The sequence below is a fragment of the Macrobrachium rosenbergii genome, chromosome 13 (assembly GCF_040412425.1).
Source record: "Macrobrachium rosenbergii isolate ZJJX-2024 chromosome 13, ASM4041242v1, whole genome shotgun sequence".
NCBI lineage: Eukaryota > Metazoa > Arthropoda > Malacostraca > Decapoda > Palaemonidae > Macrobrachium > Macrobrachium rosenbergii.
Genome location: NC_089753.1, coordinates 18,125,680 through 18,148,035, shown reverse-complemented (window position 1 = coordinate 18,148,035; position 22,356 = coordinate 18,125,680). Strand labels below are relative to the sequence as shown.

Below are 22,356 nucleotides of genomic sequence, written 5' to 3'. Positions count from 1 at the left end.
TCTTGTGCTGGCATGGGCAAAAGAGAGAGAGAGAGGGGTTTATCTCTTTAATCTCTTGAAGAATATTAATCCATTTCTCTTTACTGCGACTGACAACAAAATTTTTTTTTTTTTTTTTTGTCTTCCAGAGATGTACTACTACCTTTACTACACATTTTTAAAACACTATGAATACAAACATACACACACACACACACAAACAGTGTGCATAGGTAAAGAGACTCAAATTAGCAGTATCTTTTCCTGAGAGAGTGAAGGGCTGAACTAAGTATCTATATATATATATATCTATCCATTTCTCATTCTACCTTTTGGCATGAGAGAGAGAGAGAGAGAGAGAGAGAGAGAGAGAGAGAGAGAGAGAGAGAGAGAGAGAGAGAGAGAGAGAGAGAGAGAGAGAGATTTATCTTCTACCCTTGGTCAGAAATGTCAAGTAATATGACACTTGACAGTTCTACCCTCCCCCATAGCTTCAAAGCTTTAGGCAAAAGACAGGGTGTGACATTTATTTCTTTGTTTAAAAATTGAAATAATTTACTTTAAAAATGCATAAATGTTAATTACAGTATATTATTAATATTATTTAATCTTATTGATATTTGAAAATTAGCACTTATTATTAGGTAAGTCATTTATTTATCATATAAATTTAATGTATGCAAAGCCTGTAAGGTACAAGCTTTGTGGTTGGTTAAAATCCCACCCTTCCTGCCAATAGCATGTCGTCAAGGAGAGCGAGGGGAGGAGGGGGTTGTTACAAGTTGCTATTGGCTGCTGTCAGTCATTCCAGCCAACAATGTATTGTCACGGAGAGAGGGGGGGTTGCTACAAGCTTTGTTATTGGCTACTTCTAATCCCTCGAGCCGATATCGTGTCATCATGATTATCAGGTTTTAGATCTGATAGAATACATGTAAATTTCAGTTCTGTAAATGTCATATGAATACTGTACCTATCTGATTACTCCTTTCTTTCTTGCATTATGTATAATTTCTCCAAGTGTTGAAAAAGTTAATGTACCTTAGCAAAAGTGCATTAATGTAAATGTGTTAGTGTAATGCATTACTTATTTGCCTCAGGTATCAACCAGTAATTTCAATAGCCTAAGCTTGTGCTGCTTATTTGAGGTATTTTGGAGTAAGGATTTCATAGAATTTTGTATGCCTCGCTTAACAAATAACAGTAGTGCTGTATGTATAATTGCCTGCATACTTACATATAAGGATTTGGATTAGATGTTTATAGGATTTGTAGAAAACAAAATACTGTGCGAAAAAAAGTTATAAACCTACTTTGTAGAAAATCAATAAATACAGACACTCCTGTACAGTAGTACCTCGAATATCCACAAGGTTAGGTTCCAGATCCCATCACATTAGAGGAGGATTCGCGTAAGTTTGGAACTAGTCACTAAAATTGCTAATAAATGCTCTCCTCCTGAAATGGTATGCTGTTTTTGCCTTATTTGACTGTATTTCATGCATTTTTCACCTTATAATTGGTATAGAGTTATTCTTTAGTAATTAAAGTTGGTGCAGGTAGCATAATTTCCTTGAAATACAGCAGTTTTAGCGCAAAATATGGCAAAAATACTCCTTCAAACACATGGAGATGTTTTAGAATATTCATCCCTATTTTTATGTCTTGCGGTATTGATGTACATTTCCTTTATTATGTTTTCTTTATTCCATTTTCTTTTGTCATAAAATAGATGATACTCACCATTTTTATGCGACCTTTCGAGACATATTTTGGTCATATTTCGAGTAAAATAAAAAACGAAAATAATTTGTATATATAAGAATGCTGGTTAGTAAAGGCTACTGTACTTTCATGCTGATAAACAATAAATAAATCTCTTATTATATCAAGTGAAAATAGCAAATGGAATCTATTTTGCCAATTCAACCATCGTACAATTAGCATAGTTGTGTTACAAATAAGGCTAAGTAGAATAGGACTGATATATTTTTACGTTATACCCTTATTCACTATGGAGAAAAGATCAGTAAGGAAATATACAGTACAGGCAGTCCTCGCTTATCGGCGGCATCAGTTAACGGAGTTTCGGTTTTGTGACGCTTGGCTAATGACGTCGTTAACCAGATTTTCGGTGCCAGTAAGCAATTTTTGGCACCGTTAAGAGGTTTATCAGTGTCGGTAGGCGGTTTATCAGGGTCAGAACAAATTTTAATTTATGATCGCGGTTCGTATCTCTGAACGTTCATAAGTTGAGAAATGTCTGTATACGGTATTATTTTAGTATTCTGTCATGTCTACTTGTATTGTTGCATTCATTACTGTATTTCACAGCTTACAAGGCTGTCTTTAAAAATTGAAGTACCCTAACGATACTCAGTAAGAGAGAGAGAGATAGAGAATTTTAAAAGTGTAGGTATGCAGTACAGGTAGTGCTCGAGTTACAGTAATTCGCTTTATGATAATTCGATTTTGTGATGGAGTTAGCAATTATACTGATACGACAATACTTAGAAAATATTTTTAAATTTCCCTTGGGTGCAGGCAGCAGCGTACGATCAGGCAGCGAGAGAGACCAAATTAGTAGACCAACTTCTTTTCCTCCATCTCTTTATCCCTTCTAGTTAAAAAAGTAAAAAAGAATGATAAAAGTATTGTTAGTAACGTTATACTCTTCCGTAAATGCGTACAGCCATAAGCAACCGAATGAGAAACTGTTGTTTTGCTAATAACCAAATCGTATAACAGCCGTTTTGCTTGTATTTCAACCATCATACGATGGTAAACAATTGCTGTAGTTAGTTACAAATGACGTTAAGTACAATAGGACTGATATATTTTTACATTATACCCTTATTCGGTATGGATAAAAGATCGGCAAGGAAATACACTGCTAAATTTAAGATGTAAGTTGTAGCTGAAGCTGAGAAAACAGTGTTCAAGCTGCTAATGACTATAAATTATCGTTCATCAGCAACATGGATGAAACTTGACCGTAAATAAAATTGGAGAGAAAGTATTTTAATCACTACTGGGCATGAAAGAACACATATTACTGCTGTTTTCACGCGGATAAAAGTTAAATACGTAAAGCTCGCATTATGATGAAATCAAGTGAAAATAACGAGCAGTATCATGATTTTTTTTTACACAAAACAAACGCCCCCAAGCGGCCAAAGTCATTGACGAAAAAAATAGCTAAATTAATTTCACAATGAGACATATTTAAGTTATATTTCGACTTAAAAACACTTTGTATAATGAAAAATAACCATGTCCCTAATAAATAAAGTATCTAGAGATTCATTTATGCAAACTAGAAGCAAGAAAAGTGCTCTGAACTGAGTTAAATACGGCGAAATAAACTTACCGTGTAATCGATTTCCAAACCAAAACATTGATCGCTATGATTGCAATTTACAATAATCCAAAAGCAGTATGAGAATATATACAATATTATTGGATATAGTGAAGTAAAGCATAACTTTTTCAAGGATGGATGGAAAAGATGTATATTTGTTATGTTGATTAATATGTGAGTATAGACTATAGCATAATGTAGGCTAGGCTACCACATATGTATACAGTACAATATATCATAGTGTAGGCTAAGCCTTGTTTGTTACTCAATTTCTCTTTGTACTGAACTATCATAAGTCAGTCTGCATGAACCTCCAGAAGCAGCTGATATTAATAATTACCATACTGTATATGTGTATACTTTATAGTGTAGGCTAGGCTACCATATATGTATACATGGTACTGAGTACCCTAGTGTAGGCTAGGCTATATTCGAGAAAAGTTTTTCACAACAAACGATGTGTTTTTTGGAACCTAACCCCATCGTAAGTAGGATAACACCTGTATATTATGCTGCAAATATGGGGAAAAAAGTAGATAATTGCCTTTTGCATAAAGTTTTCAGTTTAAAATGTGATGGTTGTTGTTTATTAGCATCTTGAGTGTTTACAGTTGGTATTAACAAGGTTAAGTAAAGAAAGGTATGGGGCTTCCCTTGAACATGCCTAGATTTTTTTACTTGCCCTTAATCCAGATTTCACTGTTATGGGATGGCCCCTTGGCTCTGTTAATCTGCATAATTGAAGGATTGCTTCTGAAAAGAAACACTCAAGCTTGGACACAAGCACTGCTACACCAGACTGCACAGCAAGTTCCACTTGCAATGAGTCTCCATTAGTACTAACCATTCATAAAAAATAACATTCCATATTAAAATAAAAAAGTAACAACATGAACATGGGTCCATGTATGGCCATCTCAGAGTGCTGTTTGAAATGGGCCATGACTGAATTCTCTTCTAGTTAGTGATATTCTTCTATTCTTCTCTCCAGTTGGTGATATTCTTCCTCATTCTTCCTTATGCTGGTTACAAAGTAATCAGGGAAGAAGGTTCTTCTGTCCAGCAAACAAACCAAACAAACATAAACGTCACTGAATTCATCTATGTTGACATAGAGATAGGCTCATGTGCAGGGCAACCAAACAGTTTACAATGATGTTTGTAGATGTGGAGGGGGGGGATTCCCTGGCATACCTATATATAGATGCCATCCCTTCTCTCCCCGGCTACAACTGAAGGTTTACCATTCTTAAGCAGTCCATAAACATGATGCAGGGCTTTACTGTTCAAGAAAGTCACCATTTTCCTTGATGACAGTGAACCTTATGTCTCCTAAGTACAGTATGTAGGTTTCACAGCCATCACACTGATGGTAGATTTTTTTATAGGTGATTCTATCCCAGAAATGACTATAATATTCTTGTACTGGGTGGTCCAACACTAGTCCTTTGTTGGGCAGACAAACATACTTGATTCTCTAAGTGAAGATGTTTTCACAGCTCCATTTTTCATCTCTGACCTAACCTCGACCAACGGCACAGGGAGCTCCTTATCCTCAGATCGTCATTTTTGCCATTCCCCATGGGATCAGACCTGTAGCATGTGTCAGACAGAACATCAAAGGAAGTGGACTTAGAGGATGGGCTTTTCCTGTATTCATCAGCTATTGATTATTTACCTCTCAAATGCCAGTATTGTAGGCACTGTCGTAACACGTTGCCTTTGATTTATTGAATCAGTAATTGTCATGAGCCTAATGTTTTCTTCCACATCTTTATACCCTATTATTTTCAGAGAGCCATCTAGATTTTCGTACCTCCTAGGCCTCAGTTGCTAGTTGGTTTGCTTCTTATTTCCTTATGAAATTATTTAAAGTGCTCATGCCCTGTTATAGTTGCTTAGTTTTATGAGCTAAATATAGTAAGGATCTTGAAAGCAACCTGGGACTTAATGTGACTTACTCTCCACGTAAATAGTAATTATGGTATAATATAATGAGGACCTTTATGAGTAAAATTTGTATAGTATGAAGTTTTCATACAAACCCATTAGTCATATTTGTGGCACCCATCTCCCATCTCAACTAATCTTGCAGTTGCAAACTCAGTCTACATGAATGGGACCAAGGTGGTGCTTTTGTGAGTAAGACTCAGAGTCTGGGAATCATTGCACACTGAAGTTATGTGGGGATAATGTAGTTGATGGGTTTGTTGTGAAAATATTTGTATTTATTAAGATCCTCTTAATTCCAATTTTGGTTTCTGCAGAAATAAAACCTACCACTAAAGCTCTCAAGGAAGCAGAAGCTAAGATTGAGGAACCTCTGTCAAAGTTGATGAAAAAAATTGGAGATGTCTTGAAAGAAGAGATAAATAACAGTGAGTTTTCAATTGTTCTCTAGTGATATATTGACATGTATTCATCCATTTTTATTGATTTTGATTTTAAATAAAGTCTGTTTCACAAGTATCACAACATTTTTCTATGCCAGCTTATTTTACTCCAACTTTTTTGTCATTATCAGTTTGTTATAATGTTTAATTACAGAGATGAATGTTTACACATTCAAGACACGCTTATGTAGATATGGAGATGGATGTAAAGCGAAAGATCTCTGTCCTAACTTCCATGATGCTGGAGATCGACGTAGGTGCCTGAACCTTCATAGGTACAGGTATGTATTATGATTTTGGATTTTGTAGCGGTAAAAGGAGCAGTATGTAGGACCAGATAATGAACCTTCGTATGGCAGTAACCAAACCATTTACTGAAGTTTCTTGAGAGCAATTTTTCTTAAGACTTGGAAATTTTTGTCAAATTTTCAAGTTCTTAGGTGGTTAGATTAGAACCCAAAAAACTTTGCTAGAATGGCAGGAGCTAGTACAAAACATTGTTTTTACAAGTTCTTAAGAGTAATGTGAATTATGAAGAAAACACCATGGAAGTGTATTTTTATCCGTCTTGTGTAAATTGTGAAAGAAGTGCTTATGCATGTTTGTTCTGAAATAATTTGGTTAATAAAAATTATATTTATTTTTCCTTTTCGTATTTCAAAGAAATGAAGTGTATGTTAGTTTTATCTGGTATTATTGCCCTTTTTTCTTATTGAATTTTTGGTATTGCTTAATTCTAATGCCTTGAGATTTATCTTTTTTATATAGAGTGGTTTGTGGTTGTAGGTTTCTGTTTCCTAACATTATCAGTTATGACTTGGAGCATGAACAGATGGTTTCTTTTGTCAATTTTTCATGAGTATTACTGTAACAGAGATCTTTCATATTCATAGTTGATCCCTGATCCTCTTTTCATGCCAGAAGCAACCAGATTTGCTAAACAGCAGCACCAGTATGCAATAAATGTGCCTTGCTTGTCAAACTCCTCAGTTCCATAAGCCCTTTATTTCTTATACTGTTGGACTGTGGAACAGTCTCCTGAGGATGTTGTGCAATTGAAACTTCAAAAGTTCAAGCAAAGATGCAACACATTACTACCCTAAAACAATACTCCTTGTATTTTAATAATATACTTACATTTTTATCTGTTTCTCTTGACGTTAGTGGCGTTGTTGCAGATACCTTTTTTCAAGAATTTGAAACAGTGTATACTTCAGTGTCTCTTCAAGCAAGCTTCTCAGGAATAAGGAAAAATTATTCAAGATTCTTTCCATTTACGTATTCTAATTGATGGACCGTTTCCTTGCTCATTGGCAGTCTTCAGGACTAAATTACAAATTGACATACAAGGTTTTTATTACTGGATGCAGGCTTTTAAATTTTAAATATGACGTCGTTGGGGTGCTGAATTTCTGTTGGTTGGCATGTCATTCTCTCACTGGTGGTCTCGGTGGCGGCATGGGCGTTTCTGGTGTCCCGTAGGATGTGTCCTATGCCACAGCTTGCAGGAAAGGGTGTGGACAAGGGTGTGATTCCTGTGTCTGGCCGATAGTCTCAATTTGCTTCGTTGTCAGTAGTCGTGTCCAGGGGTGTTGTGTCAGTCATGTCCTTTCGACTCTCATTGGTGTCCCGTGGTTTCCTTGAAGAAGGGAGGATGAAGTCCGTGTTCCTCTGTATGGTTGACACAGGCCATTGTTGATTTGTACTCACAGCTGCTTCTATTTGCAATCTGTGGAGCCAATTTTCTTTATGCAAGATCTCTGTGCTTTTTGATAGTTCTAATGGTGGTTGCAGTGAGCTTGCAGTTAACCGCATAGAGTGGTAGTGGTGCGACTTGTGTAGTAATTGCTGAGGCCTTGACATGTCCCTCTGGTACATTTAAATTTGTATACTACATTGGTCGACTCCATCTCTCTACGGGAGAGCCGTGTTTTTTGTTACAAGGGTGCTGACTAGGTTTGGGCGGCAGTAGACACGTAAGGAAATACTCTCATCAGGATTCGTGTCACACTGCTGGCAGCCATCCTCTTCATGGCCATGACCTCATCCTTGAACTGGCTGTGATATGCAACTTTGTAATACAATATGATGTTCCTCGGTGAGGTAGGCGTCATCACTGGTATGCTTTTATCTAATTATTTATTGTCAATTTATTTTTTCTTTTCTAATAACTGATATCTGTATTTCCCATTACTTTCCGTTACTTCTTTCAAGTGAACACCATATTCTTTGGAAGCTTCAATTTCAAGTCAGTGGCCCCTGTGGTATTATTCTATGCGTATTTGAATGAATAGGGTTTGTTATGAGTATTGATGGCTCTAATAAACTCAATTTACTGGCAGTCAGTTTATAAAGGACTTAGTGGCACCATGTCAATATTCATAAGCAAAAACAAAGGAAGAGGGTGAGCTTAAGCTACTTTACTGAGGCATAAAAGAGACTTGAGGAACAATTAACTTTATTTACGCTAACATAAATCAAAACAATCAAGGGGACAAATTTGCAATTATCCTGGGTGAGGCATGGTTCTTAGGCCCCATTGAGAGGGCTTGAGTTACTTGCACAAGGTTGGAACAGCGTGACGGAGAACAGCTACCAAAACACACTCTTGCACAGGGAGGTATGCAGAGATTAATTGCGATTAGGGTCATGCACAGTAGGACAAAGGCTTTAGATGGCCCTAGGCGACTGATAGACTAGGGATGCGATGGATATTCTTGATAAAGTTAGATAGTCCCAACACCCTTCAAGATGGCGGCTGGGTCTTAAACAATAATGAATCACAAATCTTCTCTCAAAACATGTATTACGTTACTCCAGCGATTAGCCAATGCCAAGGAGGGAAGTTGAAAGGAAATTACTAGCTCAGGGGAGTGTTGCAGTGCGGTAATTAGAAGGCATTCGAGATGAAACAAAGGGCTGGGGGCATGGAGACCGATGGATTCTGACAAACTCTTATCTGGTTTGGTAAATGCTAGTGCTTTGCACTAGAAGCATAGATCCTTACTCCAAGCTGCAGGTTATAGGTAGATTTGCCATCCTCTCTCGGTTTCCACTGCCCCTTGTTGCTTATAGATTTAATCTTTCTGCATCATCTTTGTCTCAGTCTTGCTGAGAGGAGGGGCACAGAAGCAGTTCTGTACGAGAGGGCAGTCCAGTGGAGAGTGGGACGACCTTGGGTCACCGCTCGGTCAGATCCATGCTCCAATTTTGGCAGGCGCTAAGTTACCAAATAGAGCCTGTTAAAAATCCAAGACCTCGGAATTACAAAGGAAAAAAATGGACATTTGGATTAGATAATGGCTAGCTGGCATCTTTCCAGACTCACATATGCAAAGCAAAATTGGCCAAATGCTGACTGAACCAGTGGTTCTTACAGTAAATTACACTACTTTATTACTGGACTGACAACCCTTAAGGCACTGTGGGTATGGTGTATATCCAGGTGAGAATCTCAGGGCAATTACCACTGTGGTTATCAGTATTGCTCCTCCCACAGTTGGGCCTCCCAGGTGAGAGGGACCTCATCCTGGACAAAATTTATATTATTTGTTATATGGCGAACATATCCCACATCCCTACGACTTCTGGCTTGGATATGGACTATTCTAAGGAAAGCTCAAATCGCAAAAGTCAGAGTGGAATTAAAACATTAACACCATTTACTAGACCCAAAAAACCTAAGTACCATCATGACCCAACTTTGACTCGCTTCAGCTCCCTCTTTGGGAGTGGAAGTTGGTCAAGGTTTCTAACCATGGAAGCTGACCAAAATATTTCAGCTTTAAAATTAGAACATTTTTATTAAATAGGCATCCAACGACAGAATGTCATTCAGACAAACAAAGCAGAAGACTTGGCTTATAGAAGCCACAACAAAACGTCAGTCCAAAGACTATTTGTCCTTGAAAAATATAGATAATATTAATGTAGAAGTGGAAAAGCATGATACTATGAATAGCATTCAGGGTACCATTGCACTTCCTGAAAATATAACAACGAACCAATCGAAAAGAAAATGCTATTAGACTCAAAAAAAAAAAAAAGGAGACCCCAAGGTCCAGGATTGTGAAGTATATGTTATGTCAAGTAAAGAAAGCAATACTGTAAACAGATATTAAACGTAGCAAAAATAAGATTTGAGGGTGAAGATCTACCTCAAAAAATAAACATTTCAGGCCAAAACAAAGAGTTAAGACCCAATGTCCCGAAGCCACTACAGTATCAAAATTGCAATAAATATGGGCACACAAAGAAAAATTGTAGAAATGATCTGGTATGTGCTTATTGTGGATCTGCTGAACATACCACACAATGGAAGTGCAGTTCACCAGTGTGTAAACTGTGGGCAGAATCATCATGCAAGATCCAAAGAATGCATGTATTAAGACATACAATACAGAATTGAAAATGTTACAAGAAAGAACAGGGATGTCTATAAAAGAGGCTAAATTAGAATCGAAAGTCAGAGGAATTCAAGATCCTGCTAAGAAACTTGCTTATTCTTCATAACAAGCTTATTCTTCATAACAAGAACCAATAATGAAAGAAAACACATACAGATAGATGTAACAGAACACCTAAAAGTAAATCTCAAGAAGAAATTAATGTTTTGGGGGAAAAACAAAAAATGGTAAAAAATAAAGAAACAGGTACAAATGATATGGATAATATTCTGTTAAATTCATTTGAAATATTATTGCAAATAGGAGCACAAGGAGACACTACTACAGAAATAGGGGAGGAAAGTTGTGATCTACTGTAATTTACATATAAAATAAAGACCTTTAGAGAGAACACCACCCAAAACAAAGAAACCAACTATTTTTAGAGAAATATTGGTTAAACCAAAGATAAAGGATATGAAGAAAGAATAAAAACAAAAACAAGCTAAGAATATACCTTTATCTCCTAAAATAATAGTAAAGTCTATGTAAGCAGATATCCTAAACAACAAAGAAGTTGAAGAGAACCATATCATAGATAACAATGATTATGTCGAAGAAGAAGAGATTACTCCATCACCTATAGTTGTACAACAAAAACAAATAAAACAAGAAATATACATGATAACACGTGGATGTAATGATTGTTTCATTAAATTGTGCAATAATAATAAAAACATAACAAGATAGTTTAACAAACATATGTTCCCTGCTCACAGAAGGATCTTGCACTACAGGGGGAGGTGGAATTGATGCTGAAGAAAGGCGCTGTGGAAGTCGTGACGTTGGTCCCCGGGCTTTCACAGCCGTCACTTTCTTGTAGAGAAAGTGATGGGGGATGGAGACTGGTCATATAGTCCGCTCTCCCTTGAACTGATTCGTTCGCCAGACTTGGTTCATGATGGAAGTGACACATTCAGTGCTCCCGGCCATCAGGGAGTTGGACTTCATGTTTACGGTGGACTTGAAGGATGCATATTTCCAAATACACATCCTTCAGTCCTCCCGCAAGTACCTCTGCTTTATCTTTGAGGAGTCGCTTTGCCAATTCAGTGCACTGTGTTTCAGGCTTTCAACTGCTCCCTAGGTGTTCATGCAAGTGTTCACCCTTGTGTCGACTTGGTGCCCATTCGGATTGGCTAGTCCTGGCGAGGTCTCATTTGCAGTTGCTCTAGGACAGAGATCGTCTTCTCAAGTTTTGCTGCAACCTTGGAGGTTATCATAAACCTCAAGAAGTCCTGTCTCATACCCAAGCAGAGGATAATATACCTGGGCATGCTGATAGATATAGCAGCAGTGAGAGTCTTCCCCTTGGACTCACGTATCAGCAGGTTCAAGGAGGCAGTGCAGTTGTTCCTGTCTCAACAGGAGGAACCAACTCTGCAGTGGCAGGTCTTTCTCAGTCACCTGTCGTCTTTGGAGGCTTCATCTTGTTCCCTTCATTGGAGAATGAAGGAGTTCTGGTCTCCGGCAAGGGACTCCCCATACCTTCCAATCCCTCTCTCGAGGGAAGTGAGACAGGACTTAACCTGGTAGCCAGATGACAGGAACTTCTTGAAAGGAGTGTCTCTGCACACTTCCCCTCCAGAGATGCTTCTGTTCTCAGACACATCGAACGAGGGATGGGGTGCATACCTGGAAGAGTTGCTAGTTTCAGGTGTGTGGAACCAGAACAACAAGTACCTCCACATCAATATCCTGGAGCTCAAGGCAGCTTCTTGGCTCTCCAAGAGTTTCAGGATTGAGTGATGGTGCACTCCGTGGTACTGATGAGTGACGATACCACGGTAGTGGCATATGTCAACAAGCAGGGCGCCTGTTGTCCCTTCAGCTGCACGAGTTGACGTGCAGGTGCAGGAGTGGGCAATAGCTCACTCGGTTAAGCTGTCAGCCAGATACATTCCAGGCAAGAGGAATGTAGTGGCAAATACAGGCAGTCCCCAGTTAATGGCGATCTGGTTTTACGGGGCTTGTCTAGTGATGAAAATCGTCAATTTTTGGCGCCGATACATACCTAACAGAGGTATTGATAACCGAAAATCAATAAGCCCCAAAAATCGCCAAAAAAAGCCCCGAAATCGCCAATATTCGATTAGGGGTGATTTTTGGTTATCATCACACCCTCAGAACAGAACCCCCGCCGATAACTGGGGACTGCCTGTAAGCTTAGCCATCAGCGTCAGGTGTTATCGACAGAGTGGTCTCTACACCCAGACATCACGGAGAGGTTGTTCAACCTTTGGGGTCAATCCAGTGATAGACTTGTTTGCCACTCAGCACAACAGGAAGCTGCAAGTCTTCTGTTCGGTCATGCCAGGGGCAACCTGGAAGTGTATGCTTTTCCTCCATTTTGTCTGATTCAAACAATGATCAAAGGGTCATGATCACCCTGAACCTCAGAACGACCCTGGTGGCTCGCAAGTGGCCCCAGGCCACTTGATATCCGGACCTGCTAGCTCTTCTCGCCAAGGCACCGGGGGAGATTTCCCCCTGGCACAATCGGCTGTGCCAACCATACCTAGAGAGGTACCACCAGTCCATGGGTTCACTGTCATCTCACGGCTGGAGACTGTCCAGCATCTCTTGCAAGCAAGAGGCTTTTCTTACTGCACAGCAACAGAGATGTCTGAACACCTGTGAAAATTCTCTGCAAATGTCTACCTGGGGAAATGGGCCATCTTCTGTGATTGGTGTCATAGACAGGGTATCTCTCCGGTCGGAGCGGACCTTCTCATCTTTATTCGCCGAGAGAAGCTTCTCTTTGTCTTACCTGTTAAGGGTTACAGGGCCTCCCTGGGTCTAGTTCTCATCTGAAAGGCATTGATGTCTCCTCCTCATGGGAAATCTCCATGCTGATGAAAAGTTTCAAAAAGTCTTGCCCTCCCAGGGAACTCAGGCCCCCGAGTGGGATGCGACTCTCGTTCTTTAGAGCCTTACTTGTACACCATATGAGCCCTCATGAGAGTTGTCAAATGGATATGACCCTCAAGGCTGTTTTCTTGCTTGCCCTGGCATTGGCGAAGAGAGTTAGCGAACTTCATGGCCTTTCCTTCAGTGTTAAGTACTCAAGGGGATGGGGATCTGTCACGCTCAAATTTGTCCCGGAATTCATGGCGAAGACTCAGAATCCGTCAGTCCCTGACAGCAGATTCAAGTCTTCCTCTATCCCTCCCTAGAGGACTTTGCTGATAATGATGCAGACGAGATGCTACTTTGTGCAGTTAGGGTGCTGCTGTACTATCTTAAGAGGACTTGACATCTCAGGCCTGAGTGTTGACGACTCATTGTTAGTACCAGCTTGACCAAGAAAGAGGTGTCCAAAAACACCATTTCTTTCTGGGTGTATGAGGTGATCAAATGGGCGTACTCTCTGTATGACGAGGTGGACAGCATTATGCTCCGAGTACGAGCTCACGACATCAGGGGCATTGGTCTGTCCCTCGCATTCAGGAAGAACCTGTTGGTTGCTCAGGTACTGAAGCCAGGGGTGTGGTCACAACAGACCACATTCACCTCCTTTTACCTTCCATACATTGCTCATAGGTCCTTGGACACTTTTTCTTGGGTTCTGTTGTGGCTGCCCAGCAAGTTATGTAACTTACTGGCTCCACTAGAGGGGCAGGTAGTATTTTGCCTAAGGTTTATGGTTGTGAGAGTTAGAGTGTATGTGCGAGTGACTGGACTCCTCCCTATTTCTTTCCATAACCTTCCTCTTCCTGCGGGCAGAGGGAAGGTTGGCGATGCATCACGTGCTGGATCTGGTGATCATGCAGGTAAGTTTATGTAACAGCATCCTTTCTATTATTTTTATATATGTTGTAACAAATATCGGGCCTTATGCTCCTTAAGAAACTGAAGAATTTCCATGTTAAGGAACCAAATCATTATAGGCTGTAGAAGAGAGCTTTCAGGGTGTGGGATCCATTCTATCTGCTCCCCTTCGCTAAATCTGTCTTAATCTCTCCCAAGGGAGAACACCTGGTTTTCATGTGTCTGCTGGGTGAATTCCTGTATATTTTGCAGGTCATCCAAAGGTAAGGCAGTAACCAGAGGCATACCATGAAGCAGTAGAAGGGCGCTGCTTGAAAACAAGGGAGCAGTCACACTCAAGCTCTTGTCAGAGTAAGAACTCTTAAGAAAGCCTCCCAGGGGCTGATTCAAGGGGCGGCCCACTCTCTGTTGATGTCCTAAAAGTGAAGCAATCATCTAGTCTGCCTACCGCAGTTGATGCTGGAAGGAAAATCCACTGACTGTTGCTAAGCACTTGCCACATTGCAAAAAGGTATGTCTGGAGTGCAAGGAGTTCGCCCTTAATTTATTCTTTTATCTCGAACTTTTCTTCTTTATCATTCCTTTCCATGTTTAACTTCAGGTGCAGTAAAATTATGTCAAGTGTCCCTTTAATCTCAGTGAATTAATGAGTAATTATCCCTTTGAAAGTGATATGTCAGTGAAGTAATAACCTCATCGAATCTTGCTCTTGTTATCATTGTCCATATGATAGGCATTTTGAGGGAATTTTCACTCACCTGTCATCTCTCTGCTTACAGGAGTCAGTGACCTGTGTATCATTACTCTCAGTTGCAAAGAGGAACTGAGAGTCTTGCTTGCTGCATAGTTCAGTTTTCCAAACCAATAACCCTGTTCTACATGAAGAATCCTAAAGTTAATTGTGAAATTGAATTAATTATTATCTTACTGTACCATTTAATCCATCCACTCCATTGATTTAACATAACTGTAAATACATGTGTTAATTAAGGCCAGGGGTGTTATTTCTGTTTTCCCCCAGTGAGCATCAATTTCTTTGTATTAATGTTCGGTAATGGTGGCATTCCAGTTGCGCGTCAGTCAAACAGGTGAGTCCCTTTCATAGCCCGCACAACCGTAATAGTTGGCAAACTTGCCAGTATTTTCTGCAAGATTCTAGCAATTAGCTTAGTTAACTTCTGGTAGCTGGACTTGCTGTTGCTGAAGTGAGACGAATCACTTAAATTAAATTTCTTTTAATTTTTGGGCAAACCAATTGGAACAGTGCGTATACAGCTGTAAGTACTTTTCTTTTTCGCAAATAGTGTATTTATGTTTGTAATTTGTGAATAGGAACTCATAAAAATTATCATTAGGGATTAGTTCCTGCTCGAAAAGTGCTGTGGGCATAGGCAAGGTGCAAAGTTTTCATCCTGGCACAGTTTACACATTAACTAGCATTGCATGTGTGTAATTTTCTAAGTAATGATCTTTGCCTTGCATGTTGGCAACGATTGCGTTATTTAGACTTGCTAGGGGATGCCAGGCCAGGCTAGGTAAGTTCTTTTGCCAAGCTTAGAGCACAATTTGCAAAGCTATAGAAAGTGTTAGAGTCCGAATTAGTTTAGGAGTAAGTACAGTAATTTATCAAGCCAGCAACTCCGAGAGAACTCTGAGCCAGACACTAGTTCTCCCTACATGTGCCGTTCTTGCTCGAAAATTAAAAGATCATTTATTCAGTTCCTAGTCTCGTGGAGTGTTTTTCAACTTAATTAACTTCTAAATACATTCATGCATCGTACACTCAGAAAAGATTTGTGTATTTCATTTTGTAATTTGTAAATATAGAGAGTCGGTATTTGACATGTGTCGTGTGTATCAGTCTGCCAGCCAGCTTTACCCTTCACTCTGCTGATCTCGCGCACGTGACTTTGTTATTGTCAGAGTCGAGAGGTACTCGGTCCATCACAGTGAGCTGTCACTGTCAGCCATTTCGTGAACTGTCAAACTTAGCGTGGGACTTATTATTAATTCAGATCGATTGTCGATCATATTACAGGCAGTCCCCAGTTAACGGCCAGGGTTCTGTTTAAATATCAATATTAAGTTTAATAAGATTAAATAATAATTTCTCTCTCTCTCTCTCTCTCTCTCTCTCTCTCTCTCTCTTTTACTGAGATGTATGTTTACTGTATTTGTTTTGTATAATAAATAAATGATTTACTAATTTTCAAATATTAATATTAATGTAAACAGCAGTAATATTAATACATTAAAGAAAGTACTGTAGTGAATTAGTAAGATTTTAGTTTACAAATAATAAATTATGTAAATTTTAAAGGAATAAATATCGACCCCTAATCTTTTGCTGTAAGACTTGGAGAGAGGGGGGAGGCTGAACCTGTCAGATATGTCAGTTAACCTGACAGCAAGGGTTGGGTGTCAGTGTTGCCACTTAATGGGTCAGTGTTGCCAACTTAGTAGTTAAATACCATTACAAAGGATATACTGAAAAATCTCTCTCTCTCTCTCTCTCTCTCTCTCTCTCTCTCAGGAAAAGACAGAATTTTTATGGTATGTTTGTTTTGTATTATAAATAAATGATTTAGCTAATAAGTACTAATTTTCAAGTACTGTATTAATAAAACTAATAAGATGTAATAATAATAATAATAATAATAATAATAATAATAATATACTGGAATTACATTTATGTACTTTTATACTAAGTTATGAAAAATTTTAAACTAACAGATTTCAACCCCGATCTTTTCCTGAGTCATGGAGCTCAGGGAGGAGGGTGAACCTGTCAAGTATGTCAAATTACTCACATTTCTGATCAAATCAATTTCTCTCTCTCTCTCTCTCTCTCTCTCTCTCTCTCTCTCTCTCTCTCTCTCTCTCTCTCTCTCCAAAGGGTAGAATGTGAGAAATAAATAGATAGATAAGGGATTTTGACAAAGGAAAAATCTATTTCTGAGGGAGGCCCCGTGTCACCCGGTGAAATTCCATACTAACACGAATTTCTAGGTATAAATATTGCTAAATATACCAGAGAAAAAAGCTTTCAGGAATGCTGGAGTTACTACCCCCAGATCGAGCGTCTTCTAATGAAGACGTCGGTATAACCGAGGGTGAGTGAAAGAATCACAACCACAGAGCCACACTCGATAGACATCCCCATGTCAAGATCCCCGGAAGAGCGAGGGGCCGTACCAGCGCCCATGCTCACCCGCCATACGCGGCGACTCCAGCGCCATCTGAACTCATTCCAGACTAGCACCACCCCAGGATTGGCATGAGCAAGTAGGGGGCAAACCTGCTCCTGGGAGGGTCACCGGGTGACAGGGGCCTCCCTCAGAAATAGATTTTCCTTTGTCAAAATCCCTTTTCTGAGCTCAGCCCGTGTCAGCGATGAAATAGTGACAGAGAATCATGCCAAGACTGCAAAGCTACAACAGAAAACGAAAGGTGATCAGAACAAAAACACATGCTATGAAAAAATAGATTTAATTACGATATCTCATCAAGGAAAATTAGATTTAATAACAGGTAAGTACAGGTGAAACAACACACACCCAACCGTATAAAGACACAATGAATATGTAAACTTAAGTCTAAGAACAAAGTGGAATGACAAAAATACAATGTAATTAGGGGTGGAATAAAAGACCCCCACAACATAATGGTATAAACATGAAATACAAACTTAAATCTAAGAACAATGAGATATATACAAAACCAGGAATTGAGGTACATGAAGCAAAATAAAAACCGCTCCAGTACTTCTACCCTAATCTAAACTCACAGCATATCAAAATCCGACCAACAAGACAAACAATAACCAGGTAATACTAGCATCGATTATGAGGAGCAAGGCAGTGAGGCATGATTGATCCAGAAAGGCAGGCAGAGAAATAAATGAGGCAGGCGGGGGGGGGAAAGGAAAAGGATTAAGGATAATTAAGGTGAGGAGATGACACTCCCCACAGCCACCGCAGAAAATTTCAGGGCTTCGAGTGATTTTAAATAGTGGCTTAAACACTAGAGGTGATTTCCATCCATATACTCGGTAAGTTAAGCAAAATCCATATTATGAAAATAGTTAGTAGAGGTAGCTACTGCACGGATATCATGAACCTTTGGGACTGAATCCGGGTTGGCTTGTTTAATAAAATACAGAATTTGCTGTCTTATGGCATTCAACGAAAGAGTTCCACCTTTTTCCCTGATAAAAAGAGGACCCGATTTATACTGTGGAGTTCTTTGTACAGTAGATAAGACTTTAAGGTATATACTGGACATAAGGATTGGTCCTGAGGAAGAGACACCACCTTCCAGGGGGACCACCTGTCCTGAGGGTCTTCATTTTTAGCTAGGAACCTATGATCAGGGGAAAGGAGGACTTCTCCGGATGGGAGGAAATCAACATGATCATCACCTCTAGCGAGAGCCGATAGCTTTGAAATTCTGGCACCTGAAGCCAAGCTAATCAGAAATGCCTACTTTAAGGCTGATTTAGCTGCAGTAATAGTGGCCAGGGCGAGGCATTTTTCAAACAATGATCTAAAGAAAGTAACCACTAGGTTAGTAGCCACAGTTTGAGCTTCAGATGCCTTCAAAAGGGATGCTAGTTCTTTGACTGCTGAATCATACTTTCTGAGAGTAGAATCTCCCTTATCAGATTCTAGAAACAGAGTGTTGACGGGGTCAATGTTTGCTCCCTTTTTTGCAGCAAACTTTATAAAGTCCATAAAGCTAGGGCATTCTGAATTCTTAAGGAAGCAGACACAGCCTTTGTTTGTACTACTTGGGTCAGTCTGGATTTGGGTATCTGATGACACCGCAACTTGAGTTCCTGGAGCAGAGGGAACCAGTTGCTCTTCGGCCAATAGGGAGCTACCAGAGCTAGTTGGCCCTTGAATGACCTGAGTTTGTGCAGTACTTTCAACAACATGTTTATTGGGGGAAACAAGTACACCTCCCAACAGTTCCAATCTATGGACATCGCATCTGTGGCAAAGGTCTGGTGGTCCAGGTTGGAAGCCACATAACAGGGAAGCTTGTAATTGTTCTTCGTAGCGAACAGATCCACTTGGAGTCCTGGAACCCGGCGGCGAATCCAGTTGAACGATTCCCTGCCCAGAGACCACTCCGCCTCCAACGGAGTAGTCCTGGACAGGGAGACCGCCACCACGTTCCGCACCCCCGCTAGGTGGGTGGCTGACAAATGCCAGCCGTGCTTGTTCGCCAGGGAGAAGATAGCTACCATCACCTGGTTTACGCGACCTGATTTGGAGCCGCCCCTGTTGAAGCAATAACTACCACGGCGCTGCCCAACACCAGCCTGATGTGAATCTGGCTGGCGGGGCGGAGTTTCTTGAGAATTAGAAACACTGCCACAACTTCCAAGGTGTTTATATGAAACTGTTGGAACATTGTAGACCATATCCCTTGAGACTTTTTGTTTTGGTGAATAACCTCCCCAGCCGCTTAAAGAAGCGTCTGAGTGGATTACCAGAGCTGGAAGGGGGAACTGAAGTGGAACAGACTTCGAGAGACCCTGGACTGTGGACCACGGGCGAAGCCTTCTCTCCAGGATTTGAGGGATTGAGGGACTCTGTCTCTGAATCTGATGTCTTTAATCTCGCTTTTAAGAGCAGGTCTGTCACTGAAGCAAACTTAAGAGAGCCGAGAAACCTCTCGAGTCCGGCGGGAGGCTACTTGGCCTTTCAGAAACTTTCTGGTAGTATCAGTTTTCCTTCCGCTTGGCCGGCGGAAGAGATAACTTGTACGAGGTTAGGTCCCACTTGAGACCCAGCCACTGAAACCGAGACTCCGGAGTCAGGCGGGACTACTCCCTGTTCAATTGTAAGCCGAACGACCCCAGGAACTCGATCATCTAGAATCACTATTTGCTGGCCGGAAACTTTCTTGGGGACAGTGAACAGCCTGCCTTGAAACTTGAGGTGCCTCACTTTCTTTATTGCTCCCTTGTTGAGTAGCTCCGTCACAAAGACCTGTAGGGCTTTGGAGGAAGGTTGGTAAAACCTGGTCATGGGAGGGGGGCCCCTGATCCAGTTCCAACCCAGACCTTTGGACACGATACTGTGTGTCCAGGGACTAAAGGACCACTGGTCTCTGAACCAGTATAGGCGTCCACCCACCTAACTGGTCTCAGTGGGAGGAAGCAGGTTTGTTTCCTCTACCGTGGCCACTTTTCCTCCAGGAGACAGGTTCAGCCTTGCCTCTGAAGGGGGCTCGACCTCTACCCCCCCTTGCGCTCCTATTAAGGCCGTGAAAGACCCCACGGCCCTCATAGGAAGGGTTGTATGCTGGTGAGGAGACATACGTAGGTGCAGCAAGGGATTGGGCTGGTTGAACCAGCACATACTGTTGGGGTTGGGCCTTGGAGGTGGATGGTTGGCTCACCGTCGAGAGCGGAACTGCCTGAACAACCGTCTGATGTTGGGGTCTCCTGCGCTTCCTGTAACGTTTCCCAGTCCTATTCTGGGAACCGCTAAACTCAGAGGTCTTCCGCTTAAGAGCGGAGATACCCCACCGGGAGCGCAGACTCTGGTTGGCCCTGGTTGCTTCGCCCAGGACACCGGAGACTTCATCGTCTGGGAAAAGGTTGGCTCCCCAGAAAGCCTGTTAGGCTCATGACAAATAGTGGCATCAGCGAAGATGAACTTACGGCAGTTCATCTTTGCTACCATGAAGTCGAACAGGTCCAACTGAAACCCTGCTAACAGGGATTTAGTCAGAACCTGAAACAATGGCTCCTCTGAAAAGGAGACGGTCCGCTTCTGACAGGCACAGCGAGTTCAAAGACCGGCTCAACCGACACCGTGCTTCGAACTCAGCCTTCAGGAGAGCTTCCGTAGCTTAGAAGCTGCTCTCTGAACTGGTTTGATCGCCGCAATCTGCGTCCAATTTACTGACAGTAAATGTGGACGGAGCGAGAACTCATCACCCCGGGGAAGATCAGAGATGTAGGGTCTGATTTGCTGAGGCAAGGGTTTGCCTTTCCAGAAGCTCGTCAACCTTGTTCAGGCAGGAGTGGCAGTCTACCAGATTCACCCCGGGAAGATCAGAGATGTAGGGTCTGATTCCGGAAGCTGAGGCAAGGGTTTGCCTTCCCAGCAAGCCTGAGCGGTTGCGATAGCAACCTTGTTCAGGCAGGGAGGGTAGCCTACCACCGAGAGAAAACATAGTGAAGTTGCCCTTGAAGGGGGTCAACTCCGTGTCCTCTGCCTGCCACCCGGTAAAAGTGCGCAAGAGAACAGATTGCGCCTGATCCCTAGGGAAAATCACCGTCTCCTTAGGGACCTCAACTGAGCGTACCCAGGCTTCCTCTGTCAGCCTAACGAAGCCTGGGTAGGGGGGCAAGAGATCAGCCGGGAAGAACTCCAGTTCTTCTAGACGCCTGGTACCTAGGCCTTCAATGGTCAAGGTGCCTTCATGCTGGACAGCACGAAGAGCAACACGCCATGGGTTCCTTACGCAAAAAGGAGGGAGGGCAGCGGTGTCAGGGAACTGATAGTGCACCCCGCCCCACCGGAGCGCGACATATCAGCGATCAGAGTCTCATGATTCTGAAGCTTCTCAGTAAGCTTACTTAGCTTAGCGTCTACCTCCGTAGAGAACCTCTGCAACAACACCCCAGCAAACGCCTCAGGGTCAAAGGCAGGCTGGCGAGGAGGGCTGGGCTTGGCCGCCCACCTACTCGCTCCTTTGCCCGAGGTACTCGGTTTGCTCCCGGAAGGCAAAGGGTCAGCACCCTTTGGCTTCGACGCTGGGAAAGGAGAGGCTTTTCGTGAAGACGAGGGACTTATAGCCCTTTGCCTTCAACGACGACTTCAACTTGGGGACAGTAGACTGAACTCTGTCCTCAAGATAGAAGGTTTAGTGAAGGCCTGAAAGGAAGAGGATGATGAAGGAGGGGGATCAAAGAGGGCGCCACCCCACTGCCTCACTTACCTCAATACCTACCCCTGGTCCTGCTCGGTGACCATCGGCTCGAGGTCCAGGTCGAGCGCGCGGCGACTCTGTAATCCCCGTGTATAGGGGTCCCCCTTGCAGGGGCTGGGTCGCGGCCCGGATCTGCTCGATGATAGGTGCGGCCACATCAGATGGTACGGCCGCAGTGATCCGGCGCTGGGATAAAGTAGGTCCTCAGCTTTTCATCGAGGATATAGGGTTTCCCAGACGGGACATTCCTCCCGAACCCAGCTACCCAGGCGCGAGAGACCCCAAGGCCTCTTTCTTGAAGGACTCACAACCTGAAAGGGGCAGAGTGTCAAAAAGGGCTAATACCGTGTTTATATAAGAGCCAGATGTGACCAAACAATAAACTGTGACTAATGTGGTAAAGCGGAAGTAAGTAGCTTACCGACTCGTCCTGGATACATCCATACGATGCGAA

General features: G+C 41.7%; 1 protein-coding gene across 3 annotated transcripts in view; it reads left to right on the top strand.

The window, feature by feature from the left end:
- The first annotated feature begins 5,887 nt into the window (after positions 1-5,887).
- LOC136844942 (glutamic acid-rich protein-like) overlaps positions 5,888-22,356 on the top strand; it is a 102,417-nt gene continuing 85,948 nt past the window's right edge. For 2 of the 3 annotated variants that reach the window (XM_067114347.1, XM_067114346.1), the window contains exon 1: positions 5,888-6,014. The gene's annotated coding sequence lies outside the window, so the exon portion shown is untranslated. The remainder of the gene's footprint in view (positions 6,015-22,356) is intronic. The other variant, XM_067114348.1, reaches the window with a different exon arrangement.